This window comes from Mchenga conophoros, linkage group LG11 (assembly GCF_057382185.1).
Source record: "Mchenga conophoros isolate Kocher_MC1m ecotype Shallow Benthic linkage group LG11, M_conophoros_male_GT1.1, whole genome shotgun sequence".
NCBI classification, from domain to species: domain Eukaryota; kingdom Metazoa; phylum Chordata; class Actinopteri; order Cichliformes; family Cichlidae; genus Mchenga; species Mchenga conophoros.
In genome coordinates, this window is record NC_140536.1 from 19370453 (window position 1) to 19385829 (window position 15377).

Here is a 15377-nt window from a genome sequence, read left to right on the forward strand (position 1 = left end):
GATGGAAGACATTAAGCACTTGTCAGTTTTTTTAAATCTTTTCTACGAAACTGATTTATCCGATCATACTGCTTAGCTCTGGAGACAAAGGTAGGAGGAGGATGATGTTCCTGTTGCTTCCAAAAAGGACTGTTTAATTTTATTGAAATAAGAAGGCTGCAAAATCCAGCACATCTGGTGAAGAGTTGTATATGCTACTATCACTCATATCAGTTGAATGCATCATTGTTGTGTTGCATTTTTGCTTTGGTAGAGTACGAGTTGGGCTTTCTAAAACTAAAATTTCGCCTGGTAACGGGGGCATAAATAAAGAATCTTTTGACATTTTATAAAATATTAAGTTATCATAATTACATATAAGTGTATAGATGTGATACTAAAATTGCAACACTAATGACCAGCGTCTCATGTTATGCAAATGCTCTTCCTGTGGTGCTAGTCTGATGAAAGCTCTAATTTTTAAAGATCAGTCACAGTCAAGTGATTATCACTGTGGTAAAAATGTCTCCCATTTTTTTCTTATCTATGCCCCATTAAAAAATAAAAAAAGTTAACCAAAAATGTGAACCAAAAATTGAGGTAAGACTCAAACTGTGGATTGAGAAAACCCTTAATCCTCTGCACACAGAATTATAATAAAATGAGGTTTTGTAAGAAGCCATAATATAAGCTTTCTGGTCAAATTCTTCAGTAGAATCAGGTATTTCTCTTACAGTTGGGGTTATTAATACCTTGGCCTCCTCAAAATCTCCTCACACAAACAGTCGTTTCCCCATCACGCAATTAATTTTCTAGAGACCTACAGAAAGGCTCAGAATTAAAGTAAGATGTGCTTTTTGTTACAGCAGAAACTTGGGTTATTCTGTTGTGACTATTTAAGATTTAGGTCCATTTAAATTGGATAGTATGAATAGACACACTTCTTGTATACTGAAACTCTCACACATTTTCCATTGTGTTTCCAGAACAGATGAGTCGGACACGAGTCGGCCTTTAGTCGGCCCGAGGGTCCAGTGAAAGGTACTGAAAATGCATCCTGATCAGATGCCACTCTCTCACCTCTGCTGTCAAAAATGTAGCTGTTGCTCTACTCAGAGAAAGAGTAAAGACTTCAGATATGTGGTGGGAACCCACATAAGGAAACTAATTTCATAAATTATTTGCAACCACATATTTTCAGTCATGACCACAGGTGATGGCCTGAATGTACACTGACTGTTCAGTCTGCAGCTTTTTCCGCTCACCACAGCAGCCAGTTATGATGTCTGCAGTACCGCTCACTCTCACTTCAGTTACCCTCACTACTAAACAACGCCTCAAGAACAGCAGCTCACTTGGGACATGGACTCACTTTCAACTCTGACACGGTTACAAACTGTCATTTCTTCATTTCTCTATTGTCTGCCATTTGATCCCATCTCTTCCTGCAATCTTTGGTCTCCTTCCTGCTTTTTTTTCTGCTCCTGAAGGACTGGTCGCAACAGAAAGTGGCAAACTTCTGAGAGCACTGTTCTTTAACGGCATCATGCGTTGTTCTTGGTGGATTTACCCGACAAATGTCACAGGGACAAAAGGATTTTCCAGAAGGAGAATAACAAAAGCAAAGTCCTCTTTCAGTTGCTCCCTTTAAGGGTCGCCACAGCAAATCAACTGCCTCTCACCTTGTCCCCAGCTGACTCCTTCATCCCACCATGTTTGTCCTAAAATAATGAAAGCAAAGCGAAACACCCTTTTGTAGTTTTTACCTTTACTATTTCTACTAATATTTTCAATCACATGTTCAGTGATTTTGCAGACTAAAACTATGGTTGGCTTTTATTTCAATGTGTGTTGTAAATACACAGTTTTTTCCATAAGTTCTCTAAGTATTAAAAATGATTCTTTGAACTGATGCCACAATATTTTTCTATGTCTTGCTAACTGCTTTGATGTCTAACCCCAATCAAAAAGCTTGTAAAAATGAAAATGATGTCATGTAATGCAAGTAAAGTCCAAAACAGAAACTTTATATTGGCTAGTTTTAATTAAGGAAGTATAGCAGATTATCTGCTAATTGGAAGGTTGGTAGTTCGATCCCTGGCTGCTCCAGTCTCCCTGAAACAGACTGAACCCAGATCTGCTTGTGATTCATTCATTGGAGAGTTAAAGTTAGAAAGAAAGCACTTAGATAAAAACATTGGGTGAATGAGACCTGTTGTGTTGAGTTCTACATTAAAAAAAGAAAATTATATTTAATATCTAGGGTCAAGTGGATTAATCCATGTTACTACTCCGGCTCCCAAATGCCGAATCTTGATGTTATTCTAAGCTGAAAACATATTAATGATTCTGCTCAGCAGAGTAAAATAACCTTCAGTCAATGAGGCGATACTGACTTCCCAGTAAATGGAGGAGACCCACTCTTGGTGACATTCGTAGGACTCATGACAGCTTATCAACCGTTTAATCAAACATAAAATAACTGAAACAGCAGTTTTTAAATTATGGAAAAAAATGTAGATTTCCATTTTCTTATAATGTGAATACACTTTTTTCGGTGACTTGCATCTTTGCCTTAAATGCTTTGGTGACCAGTTTTTGAAGATGAGTTTACACGAACCACAGTGTATACATCCAACTTGACTAATTTCCCCCTCTCCTTCTTCTCTTCTCACATTGACGGCTCTTTAGTTTTCTTTCTTTCCTGCTTTCTCCATGTGCCTCCATCCCTCTAGCCTACCGTTTCTTTCAGCTTTGCTATGCAGTCCTGTTTTCTTCCTTTGATTATTTTTTCTTGCCACAGTCTTTTCTTCCTTCCTTAACTCTCCTTCATGTATCTTCCTCCCAAATCTTTTATTCTCCTCCTACTTCCGTCTGTTCTTTAGGCTTTTTGTCCACTTGTTTTGATAATCTACTTTCATCCCTCTTTCCCTTCACTTCTTTCATCTTTCTGTTGCTTTTCCATCTCATTCTCTAGTCTCTTTCCTTTCCTTGTCTTTCCTCTGTTGGCTTTCCCTCTACTTTCCTGATGAACTGAAGAAATGCCAGCACACACACACATAGGGACATGGTAAACATGGCAAACACATACACACACAGATGTATGTTCAGGGCCCAGAGGCAGGTCTGTCTTGGTCCGGCTAGCTCTCTGTTTACCGGCACCAATGAGACTTTAGGAGACAAACACCATCTGTGGAGACATGGAGGACCTTCATTACGACACTGGAGAGTGTGTGTGCTCGTTTGTGTGCGAGGAAAAAGCTTAAGTGCACTGGTCCGTCACAGCCTCCAAGCACGATGTGTTGTGACACTCAGCGAGCGAGTTAGTGTGTGTGTGTAAATGTGAGTGTGTGTAAATGTGTGTAAGGAGAGTAGCTCCAGCGGTTTTTGCCTCCGGCAGCCTCCCTAATGATCAGTCTGGCCATATGGTGTTGCCCTCTTAACACATACACACACATATGAACACACACACACGCACACGCTAGGGGATAGAGCTGATTTAATTCGCAGCCTAGCAGGAGGCCCAAATTGAGATTAAGGTCAGATCTCTGCTCCTTTTGAGGTGGACCGGAGGGGAAAGTCGTCCCTGAGCAGTGACTGCAGGTTGACACTCTGAAGGACTAAACTCATATTTGGAGGAAGTTTCATTTCGTTTTACAACCACATTAGAAAATATCACATGTTGTGGCCTCAGATGCCTGCAAGAGATACTGTGGATATTTGAAATTCAGCTGGCTGCAGTACCCAGAAATCTTGAGTAGAGCCATGTATTTATTCCAACATGACAGAAAACATTAAGCCTGATATGTGATGGTAGATTTTGGAGTAAGGTTTCCCCAGTAATCGGTAAAACGCATCCTAAAATGACAAATTCGAATACAAATAACCGAAAGCTAAATTTACAGTGTAAAAATTAAATATTAGTCTGCTGCATGACTGAGCAATTGGAGGGTCCAAAGACATTAGACCCTCCAGACATATGCATCTTCCAGGTTGTGACAGATGGTGACAGCTGTGGTTCCAAAGAGACTTTCGATGCAATGGAAATCGATGTGAATCTTAATCACTGTAAACACTGATGTTATGGGCTCAGTCACTCATTTTGGGTCATAGTGAAGAAGAATTAAGTCTATTTTCCAAATCTTGGTCATACCATGTTTAAAAATCAAAGGTTATCTGTGGTATGAAACCACAAACTCATTCAATAACGGGCTGTCACTCACAACTAATTAGTTAATGGGCAAAGTCAGGCTGTCCCTTCTCATCACATATGTTTTTTTGGGTTCTTTTTTTTAGCAAAAGCAAATATGCTCATCTTGAGGCTTCAAAAGAGGACTTAATGAATAGATACATCCATCTTCTCCTGTTATTGTGTGCTATAACTGTTATTCATGTAATAATAAGTTCTGTAAATATTAATATCTGACTTTTCGATATAGATTCTAGCAAGGTGCTAGAACCTCCTGAGATATTTCTATATTGATATGATCCGTAATATTTACTCAGCACATCAATGATGTGAATCTCCTTTTCTACCACATTTTCAAGGTGCTCTGATCTGAAGAAGATCTGTTGACTGTGGAGGCTATCTATCTATCTATCTATCTATCTATCTATCTATCTATCTATCTATCTATCTATCTATCTATCTATCTATCTATCTATCTGTCTGTCTGTCTGTCTGTCTGTCTGTCTGTCTGTCTGTCTGTCTGTCTGTCTGTTTCAAGGTGTTGTGCATTCAGACATACTCCTTTGCATATTTGGTTCTAATGAGTTGTTATGTGAGTTGATGTTGCTTTCTTATCTGTTCGAATCAGTTAGAACCATTTTCACCCACAGAACTTCCAATGACTGGATATGTGAAAATCCCATTCGATCACAGGTCTCTGAAATACTCCGACCAGCCCATCTGGCACCAACAACCATGCTGCATTTACAGTTTTTCTCAGTCGCTTTGGTGCGTTTCTCAGAACACCATTAACATTTGCACAGCAGTTAGTGCATTTCCCAAAACAATTAGTGCAAACTGCAAAACCTGGTGGATAGCCTGCAAAAGCACGTCACATGCACAGAATTGATTATCCATACCTCAAAAGCAAGTATCCATGTCAATGAAACTGTCAGTGCCATCAAAATGAAAAGTCTTGACACCATCTTTATGAACAAGATAGTCAAATGGCATTGTCATGTTTCCACTATGACAGTTTATAATTTCAGTGTTTCCCATTGCAAAAACAATTGGTGACACCTGAAAATGCTGACGACAGCACTATGGCCTACCTGTACAGCCATCTGAAATGTGCAGTAAAGTCACTGTAGATGTTATGGGAGTCTTGGGAGTAACTGAGACACTGAATACGTACGTTTCACATTTCCATTGTGTAGAAGTGTTTGTAATCCTACAGAATTGTGCAAAAGAAAAATATGCTACAGTCACTTGTGCACTGTAGAATACATGTAAACATAAAATCACCCATTTGGTAGAGCTGTGCACTAATGTGAACAATAAACAGCACATGTAACAGTACAGTAAATCATTCTGACACATCCAGACGTTCCTGTCTGTCTGGCCACATATTTTCATCTACATCACAACAGATGTCATCCCTTGCAATGCAGCGAGGAAAGTATCTCCTGGAGTGGCGAATCCATCCTCTGCAGGACCCTGCTGTGATGTCGTCACATGCTGCATCCATGGCTGCTAGCAGGGCCATTTGCTCATGTGGATTTCATTTTTCTTGAGTACTCTGTCAATTGTTGAAATTGAAACAGATTCAATATTGCCAAATACCGTGTAATTCTCTATGACAGCGCTTTGTATGTCTCTCAGCTTTATTGCATTGTTTGCAATGACCATTGCACAAATGGCTTCTTCTTGCTGTGGGGTAAAAAGGGGCCCTCTTCCGCCTCCGCGAGGTTGTCTTACAATCCTATGTGGTGCAGAGTAAACTTTTTGTGAAATTGCAAATACAGTACAGTAACATGTGATGTGTCTGAGATGGCACAGTACAGTACAGTGTATTACTGTTTGCATACCTGTTTTCCCTACGGAATGTTTGAATGATTGAACTGACAGTAGTTCTTCCAATATTGGGTTGCACCCTTCGACCAGCCTCCTCCATGGTGAGGCCGTGATTGACAACATGGTCCACAATTGTAGCCCTTATTTCATTAGGAATCCGCCTATATCTGCCTCTTCTCCCTCTTCCCCTTCCCCTTCCTCCCCGCATCCTCACCCCTCTTCCACGGTGCTGACCTTCCATTTTGTGTCACAGAAGTGTAGAAATGGTACACACTAGCTCCTGCGCAGTTTATATATGCTTGCCAATTGGGGATTCACAGGATTCATCCATAATTGACAGTGAACAAGTTGTTTGTCATTGGTTACAACTAAACTTTCACACGCCTCCTCATGAGTGACAGCTGTAATTCACCCGAGATCAATTGTTCAATTTCGGAGACATTTCCAGGAACAATGATACAGAAAGGTATAGGATTTGCTTGACAGATGGCCAATATTTGGCATGTGATAACTAGTTCAACAATTTTGTGTGTGATGACTCAAGCAATGGATGTATGAATATTAGTTTTATTGGGAACGACTATTCAGCATCCATAGGTATGATTACTTTTGACTGACATGACATAAGCAAATGGAAATGTCAGAAAGCAGCAGGGAAATGTATGGAAGCAACTGATTCATGTCCAAAATCATTTGCAGTTTGTTCAGAGAGAGGAGAAATTGCTACTATGATGTGCACAAATGACTGAGTGTTGTGGAGGTTGAACTAATAGTTATGAGAATTTCAATTCTGATCTGAGAAACGCACCAAAGCGACTGAGAAAAACTGTAAAGTCAATTAAATCACTTTTCTTCCACATTCTGGTGTTTTTTTTCCTCTCTGTCTACATGTCTAGATGCACTGAATTTCTTCCACGTGATTGGGTCATTAGATGCAGTTGAACAGGCGTACATAACAAATGAGTGTAAGTGACAATTTAACTGATACAAAACTATAAAAATAATGTTTTCACAAGTAATAAATATTGGTATAGTTTTAATTTCATAAAATGTAAACATAGCATTGGCCTGGAGATGAGGAACTGCGATAGAGCATTAAACACTGTTTGCTTATAAACTGTGTACAGTGGTCCCTAAAGATGATGCACAGGAAAGGGCAAAAGCATGGGATTTTTGCATTTTTGTTTTGCTTGCAAATCATCGTGGAGCATCTTAACAGTCTGTCTGGAGAATAATCAAGGCCTGCAAACAATTTTCAAGTATAAAGGGGGAAAAACTCAGATTTCTGGGGCTCTCCTACAGGACACATCTTTAAAACACACTGTTTCATGTTTATTAGTTTGAGGCAATGGTTTCGTCTGTTAGTAGGAAAACCTAGAACAATAGGTATGTGCACTGCTACCAGCAGATGATGAATATTTTGCTAAAGACCAGATGGAAGGTCTAATACGGAAAGGTGTGTTACAATTGTATGTATAAAGGTTTTAAATGATCTTAGATGTAACTGGGACTCCCAAAAGCTCTCAGTCCTGGTGCTACTGGATCTAAGCGCAGCCTTTGATACAGTAGACCACGCTATTCTTTTAAACAGACTGAAACACATGGTGGGCCTCTCTGGTGCTGTACACAGCTGGTTCACTTCCTATCTCTCTGACAGAACTTTTATGGTGAGTATGGATACATGCTCCTCTAAGATCCATAAAATGACATGTGGTGTGCCTCAAGGGTCGGTTCTAGGCCCTGTACTTTTTAATTTGTATATGCTCCCTCTCGGCGGTGTCATCAGGAGGCATGGAGTGAACTTCCACAGTTACGCTGATGACACGCAGCTGTACATCTCCGTGTCTCCTGATGACACCAGACAAATGGATGCCCTCTTTAACTGTATCTTGGATATAAGATCTTGGATGGCAGAAAACTTTTTACAACTTAACCAGGACAAAACTGAAGTTTTAATTGTCGGTCCTGAGGCTCAGAGAGAGAAACTCTTGTCTAAATTAGAGGCATTTTCACTATGTCCTTCGCTACAAGTGAAAAACCTGGGTGTTATTTTTGACTCTGAGCTTGGTTTTATCCCACATGTTAAACATGTAACTAAAATTGGATTTTATCATCTAAAAAATATAGCCAGAGTCCGCCCTATTCTCTCTCGGGCCAACACGGAGATGCTGATGCATGCTTTTATTACCAGTCGCATTGATTACTGTAATGCCCTGCTCTCTGGTCTTCCTAAGAAGAATATTTCAACTTTACAACTCTTGCAAAACTCGGCAGCTCGTGTGCTGACGAAGACCAGAGGGCGGGCCCACATTACACCGGTTTTAGAATCGCTGCACTGGCTCCCCGTGTGTTTCAGGATCGATTTTAAAGTTCTTTTATTGGTTTTTAAATGTCTTAATGGTCTTGGGCCTTCTTATCTCTCAGATCTGCTTTTACCATACGAACCCTCGCGGACCCTGAGGTCCTCTGGTACTGGCCTTTTGATTGTCCCTAAAGTCAGGACACATACTCACGGAGAGGCAGCGTTTCAGTGGTATGGTCCTCGTCTGTGGAACAGCCTGCCGGAGGAGCTCAGGGCCGCAGAGAACGTACATGTTTTTAAGAACAGGCTCAAGACCCACCTTTTTAATTTAGCTTTTACTTAGCGTTTATTTATTTTATGCTTATTTATTCTATCCTGTTATTCTATTATTAATTTAGGATTTACCTAATATTTGTTTGATTTTATTCTTATTCATTTTTTAATCTTCTTATTCTATTTATATTTATATTGTATCCTGTTCTTATTTATTTTATCATTTTACCCTATATATATTGTATTGCGTCATATCTCCAGTGTTTCCTCGGAGGGGGCTCTCTGCACCGGGGCTGTTATTGACCGTGGCTGCTGGGTCTCTGGGGTCCTCTCAGCCTGGCTGGGGGGCTCCTTTGCCTCCCTCCTGCTGTGTGCCCAGCCTGGAGGCTGCGGTCTGTGACCGGCTCCCGGTGCAGACGGCTCCCTGTTATAGTGTTTCCTCACTTGGCTCATGCGAGCCCAGCCCAATTTTTACTCTTTAAGTGTGCGCGTGTGTGTATGTGTGTGTGGGTGGGGGGATATATGTGTATTGAGAGTGTGGGGAGTGAGTTGGAGGGTGGGGTGGGCTGCTTTTAACTATGTAAAGCACTTTGTGCTACATTTTCTCTGTATGAAAAGTGCTTTATAAATAAAGATTGATTGATTGATTGATTGAAATATGACAAACACGTTCAACATTAATTTTGGTTTTTCTGGGCTTTGACCTCATTGTCCCCCCTCTCCCTGCTGAGCTAAGGTCAGGAAGCCAATATGGTTTCCTGTTGTGAAAGGGTGATACAAACTTACCACCTCAGGGGACTCAGAGACTGCATTAAAGGCAGCAAGGAGAGAAGAATAAGCAGCTCGCTGAGGGCTTAAACACTGCTATGATTAAAGCTGTGTTGCAGTGACTGAAGTGTGGTATCTATATGCAGCAACAAACTCAACTTAGCAAAAAGGCTAAGCTTCATTTAGTAGAATTGTTACACACTCTGATGGCTTGACTTTGGACTGCAAATCAGGAACCTTTGTGTCCCAGATCCATCCAATCCTAACCATCATAACCATCACCTCCATTCAGTACAATGTAAAATTACATGAACAATCACTCACATTCACACATACCTCATTAGCTCAACTTCACTGCAGTAGTAGGTAGTTGTGCATGTGTACTAAACCCAGGGGCGACGCGAGACTGAAACGCCAGACTCAGCAGAATTTTAAAAAAGCCCCTTGATCTCATTACAAGATGATCTTAGTTCGGCAGTTTTTTTACACTAGTAGGACCAAATTTACCCAGAAAACACGACGGGTGACAAAAGCTGCTGCACCTAATCAGCTTTAGGTTGGAGAGGAGGGGGTAAAGAGAGGTAATCTAAACCCGCCCTTCCCCCGTCACCTCAACTCTACCTTAGGTTATATTACAACAAACACCAAATCAAGCTGAAACAAATGCAGGAACTATTCAGCAAAGGAAAGCGTTGGCGTGTGTGTACGTATGTGCGCTTAGTCCCTGGTAATTGTGTTTGAGTGACCTACAGTTTATGTCTGGAATGAAGGTCACCGGTGCTTCAACATCTGTCAGCTTCAACAACAAACTGTGGTCATAATGTACAACACACACACACACACACACACACACACAGCTGAAGCCAAGGTGACGGCTGCTTTGCTGCATTTTAGAGGATAAAACCTTGAGTTCTGTTTACAGCTAATCAAACTTGAGATTGGAGCTTTCAGGAGTTTGATTTTTTTCACCTTCAGTTAGCATTACACACACACGCACACTTTTTAATCTGCCTAACATGTACACACATGCTCTACACATGCATATAAACAATGTATCTGATCTCCATATAACATGGGAAGGAATCTGACTGAAAAAACACCAAAATGCATCAGAGGTAAATGAGCCTAAAATCTGCATAGCTTGCAATAAGATGATAATGAAAATGACTCATTTGCCATTTTGGAAACATGGACATGTTCACTGTAGAAGAATGTGAATCAGCTCATGCAAGCCAGTGTTTGTGCAATAAAACACAAGATAGATAAAACAACTTTTATGCATTACATAATGGACAACGGCGAGGACTGCAAATCAGTATGGGCTAGAAGTCCGTGCTCACTATTCACCAGCATATTATTTTCCAGGAAAAATAAATCAACAGTTTGATGACAAATGAACGACAGATTTGTCGCTTTGCCAACTGTCATTTTTCAAAAGGTGACTGACTGATAACTTGAACAGACCTGAAACTAGAAAGGTTTGGGCAGCAAGTAAAAAATTGCAAAATTGGACTAAGTTAAAAAAACAGGTCAGAGAAAACAGTTATTCACGGAAATCTTTTATATATTTTACAGTAATGATTGCTTTGACTTCTGTGAACATATGTGATAATGTAATTACAAAAATGTTCAACAAAATATAAATAGAAGCACATTAAAAATATTGCAACATAGCACTCTTAAAGATAACATTAGGAGGGCAGATGGCAGTGCTAATGTTTGTCTACCAAAGTGTTGGATTCTGCTGCTCTCACAATAGAGACAAAGCAGTAAGAGAAAGTAAGTGACACAAGGTATTTCTCTTGTTTCAGGAAACAGTGAATCAAACGCCCGCATGTCTTCTAATAACTGTAATTACAGAAATGCAAACATCGCAATTCAGTGCAGCCACTGAACTGCAATTGTTACTTTTTAAGATACTGAGCTATAATCTATAAAAAGCAAATCACAAAAGAGCAACAACAGAGCAAACACTGAAAACAATCTAATTAAGGTTTAGTTATATCTAACCACCAAATATGACTAGAACTTAACAACCGAGTTATTAGAGGTAGAAAGATGCAGTTATTATGGACATATGATAAATATTTACAAACATTTCACCCTGATCTCCCTCTTTTACGCTCACAGAGCTGATTCAGCATGGATCAGATCTGGGGGTTTAGTTAATCTCACCCTTACCAACGTGCCTGTTAGGAAGGTTTAAGGGATGTTTAAGCCAACACGGCTGGTTTTCTTTATCTGAGCCTTTGGACCCCCAAGTGGTATAGGGCCGAGGAGTGTTTGTTGATTACTACGGGGAGTCTCTGGCGAGACAAAAAAAGTGGGGATAAAGCGTCAGCAAGAAAAAAAGGTTAAAGATTTGTACAGCTTTTTGCAATCTTAGCATCTCTTAATCCAGTGTTCAGCGTCTTTCAGAACCTCACGGGATCAGTCTGAGGGGGGTAAAATACTAAATCTAGACATTTCCAGGAATAAGGCCACATAAAAAAGACAAAACAATAAAAAAAGAGAAAAATAAATAAAACAGCTATTTTAACTGACTGACTGAACTACTTTCAATAAAAATTAGAAAGCAAAGCAGATTTTCAGACACAAGCCTCAAAATATGGAGCGCTCCCAGAGAAAAAGAATTTATAGGGTTTATGAAGGTGCTCAAATGAAAATGAACCATAAATTAATCAACAAGTCAAGGGCCAGAAAATAAAGTGAAACTTCTGTTTTCAATTTATTTGTTTTCTTATATTAATCAAAATTAGGGTCAAGTGGGCCTAGAGTGAGGGGTGGGGTACTTCCTGGACAGGTTACCAGTGTACTACAGGGCTAACCTTCCTTTTTTCATACCAAATATTTTAGTATAAATATTTTTTTAACTTTGCAGTAAGAAATAGTTATAGAATAGTCTCTAACGTCCCATCACAGTGTAACTTTTTCAGCTTGTGGGGATTTCTGTTTGCATTTAAAATGTTACTTTTATTCCTCCTCATGTTTTGCGGGATGTAACCTCGTAACTTTATAGATAATAACATCCTTATATGACTTCATTTACATTATGAACAGTTGGCATGTGTCAGTCAAATGTTCCACATGAAAGGGGAAATTTAATTTTGACTCAGAAGACTATATGATCAACAAAAAAATGACAGTTCTAAGTTAAATGTAAGTACCTTTGCTAACAGATTGCTTTAATGGCTTATTTGAATGTATGATTTCTGTTTTCAATAACTTCAATTACAACTGTAGTTAGAAAAGAGCTGATAGATTATTACTTTGTATTCTCTTCTAGATAAGTCTGACTATCCTGCCTACCTGTCAGACCACTGAGTGTTTTTGCTAAAGATCTCAATATTTTCTGGGGATAGCAATTAGTGGTCATAGAAATAACAGACAAACTAAAAAAAAAAGAGAATCACAACTTTAAAAAGGGATGTGCATTCTGCAAATATGACATGACTGATGGTATTTCTGCTGTCATTCTGGCTTTATGAGTCATGCAACATGGTATTTATAAACTCTCAATTACACATGTACTCTGCTGCTACCAGCCAACATGCAAAAGTGCAGGAACGACTTGGACTGAAATTCATCCAGATATTCTTTTAAGCGCTATAGCTTGTTAGCGAAGCCTATAGCAAGTTTGGTTGCGTGCCGAGGTGTTCCTTATTTCTATTTTTAAGAAATTCAGTAAATGGCTCAATTCGGAAGTCTGCTCAAACTGTGGGAAAAAGTATTAAGAAAGGAGACAGTGGAAGACGAGTGACTGGAAGTTTGGGGAACTCCTCAGGGAATCAGGGTGAATATAGAAGATGAATAGGAGGTAGACTGTGTCACACCGTATAAAAGTATATTGCAGTCAACAAGAAAAAAAAAAGGTTAAAGATTACAAAAAGAAAAATAAATAATAAGACATCACTCTTCTTTCCTTCACTCATGCTCTGAGTATAGAAAACCTCAAAGGCGTTGATCTGACGCCAACAGCTGTCATTAAGAGAGAGAGTAGAAGAGAGAGAGGCTTGTTTTTTGTTGTTTTCTGATATTTTTCCTTTTTTTTGCCTCCTGGTGCTTATTGGTTTAGAGCGGAGGAGGAAGAGGAATGAGGGACAAACACAAACAAAGAGACAAACATCAAAACCGCCGACCTCAAGGGAGCAGCGGCACTCGCTAACGAGCTGTGACAGCAAGAGAAGAAGAGAGAAGGAGATAAAACAGAGGAGAGAAAATAAGGAGAGTGGAGACGAGTGACAACAGTGAGGAGAACGGGGACTAATAAATTAAGAAAACTGAAGAGCATGAAAATTTTAAAATCAGTTTTTAAAACTACTTAAATGTACTTCTGTTAGCACAGACACAACTACCCAATTACCCTCCAAAAAAAGAAAACAAAGCAAACAACAACAAAAAAAGCAAGAATACTTTCCACATAACCTGTATATCAAATATGAATGGAGGCACTCTGATGTTAAGTAAGTAGGTTAAACCAAAAATGCTATAATTTAAAATACTGTCACGTAGGTTAAGGTAATTTAACATTCTGGTGCTTCCAAAATGTGGGAGGCGCAGCTTGAGAAGCAATGTTTACTTATCTAACATTATCAGTTTAACGAAGCTAATTTCTTATCAGTGTGAGACTAATTACTGTTAACCAAAACCTACCATGCATGCCACTTAGATTAAAGAAAATGCACTGATTTGAAACATAATCAAGTCAATTAGTTTTTATAAATGAGGATTCTTTGTCATGCATAAAAGTTAGTCATGGAGTTCCACAGGGTCCTGAGTTCGGACCAATACCTTTTAATTTACACATGGGTCTCTCAGGTAATATCTTTAGAAAACAATGCATACATTTCCAATGCCATGCAGATAACAACCAGTTGTATTTATTTGTGAAGCCAGATGACACAAATCAGTAAAACTATAGGGACGATATGTAATTTACGATGTAATTTACAGGAGGAGCTGAGAACATGCTGTATGAGGAGGATATGTTCTTCAATGTGCACATAAAACAAATATACAGGAGTGCCTTCTTTCATCTTCGTAGCATTGTCAAAACTAAACAAAAAATCCTGTCTGAAAGTAATGCTGACAAACTAGTTCATGGATTTATTATGTTGAGGCTGAAATACTCAACTGTAATTCCTCATTATCCGGATCATCTAAAAGTTTCACGAAAAACCCTCAGCTGATCCAAAACACTGCAGTGAGAGTACTAACAGGAAATAGAAAGAGAGATATTTATCCCATATTAGTCTGTTTTAACTAGCTTTTCTTTTTATCTACTTCCCTGTTAAATCCAGAATATATGAACTGAGTTCTTCCTTCACACTGTCACTAAATGCTCACTCATAGGATATCATCTCATTGTTGGGGGTTCATCCTTTAATGCAATATGTTTTTTACCTTACAGTACAAGGGCCTTGAAAGAGCTCTTTGAATAAAGTTGAATTTGAATTCAGCTCAATAAAAAACATTTCTGTTCACGTTAGTCATCTGGAGACCTATGGGAAGTGTAGAGCTTAAAAGTACATGTTTTCATGTGGTATAGACTTGGGCTTTGTATTCAGTTTTATTGTGAAGTCTGAATACATTTAAACGGTTTTATAATTAGTACACAATGGAAAACAGAATAAAACTAAGACTGCTACCTCTATTTGGTGTATTAAACAAAGTAAACAAAGTTACACAAGTAACTATAAATGATTAGTTAACAGTTATAAACAGATGGGTGCCACACTGGTTCTCGTGATTTTATTTAGATATTTTTTAAAGAAGAAAAGAAAGAAAGAAAGAAAGTGTACTTTATTGGTCCCCGTGGGGAAAATCCCTCTCTGCATTTAACCCATTCACTCAGTGAAGCAGTGGGCAGCCACTGGGCGAGCAAAGAAGCATTTACATGGAAGTTTACTACAAATTGTACTTTCAACATTTTTCTGGGTCTTTCAGTACAATCAAGCCTGCAAACAGAGGAGTCAGCCATTAATGGCGATCAAAAATAATACAGGTTTAAGGAACTTTTGTTGGTGTAATTTT

At 39.0% G+C, this 15377-nt stretch overlaps 1 protein-coding gene across 1 annotated transcript in view; it reads right to left on the bottom strand.

The window, feature by feature from the left end:
* LOC146563938 (neural-cadherin) overlaps positions 1 to 15377 on the bottom strand; it is a 154900-nt gene that overhangs the window by 36097 nt on the left and 103426 nt on the right. The window lies entirely within an intron of this gene.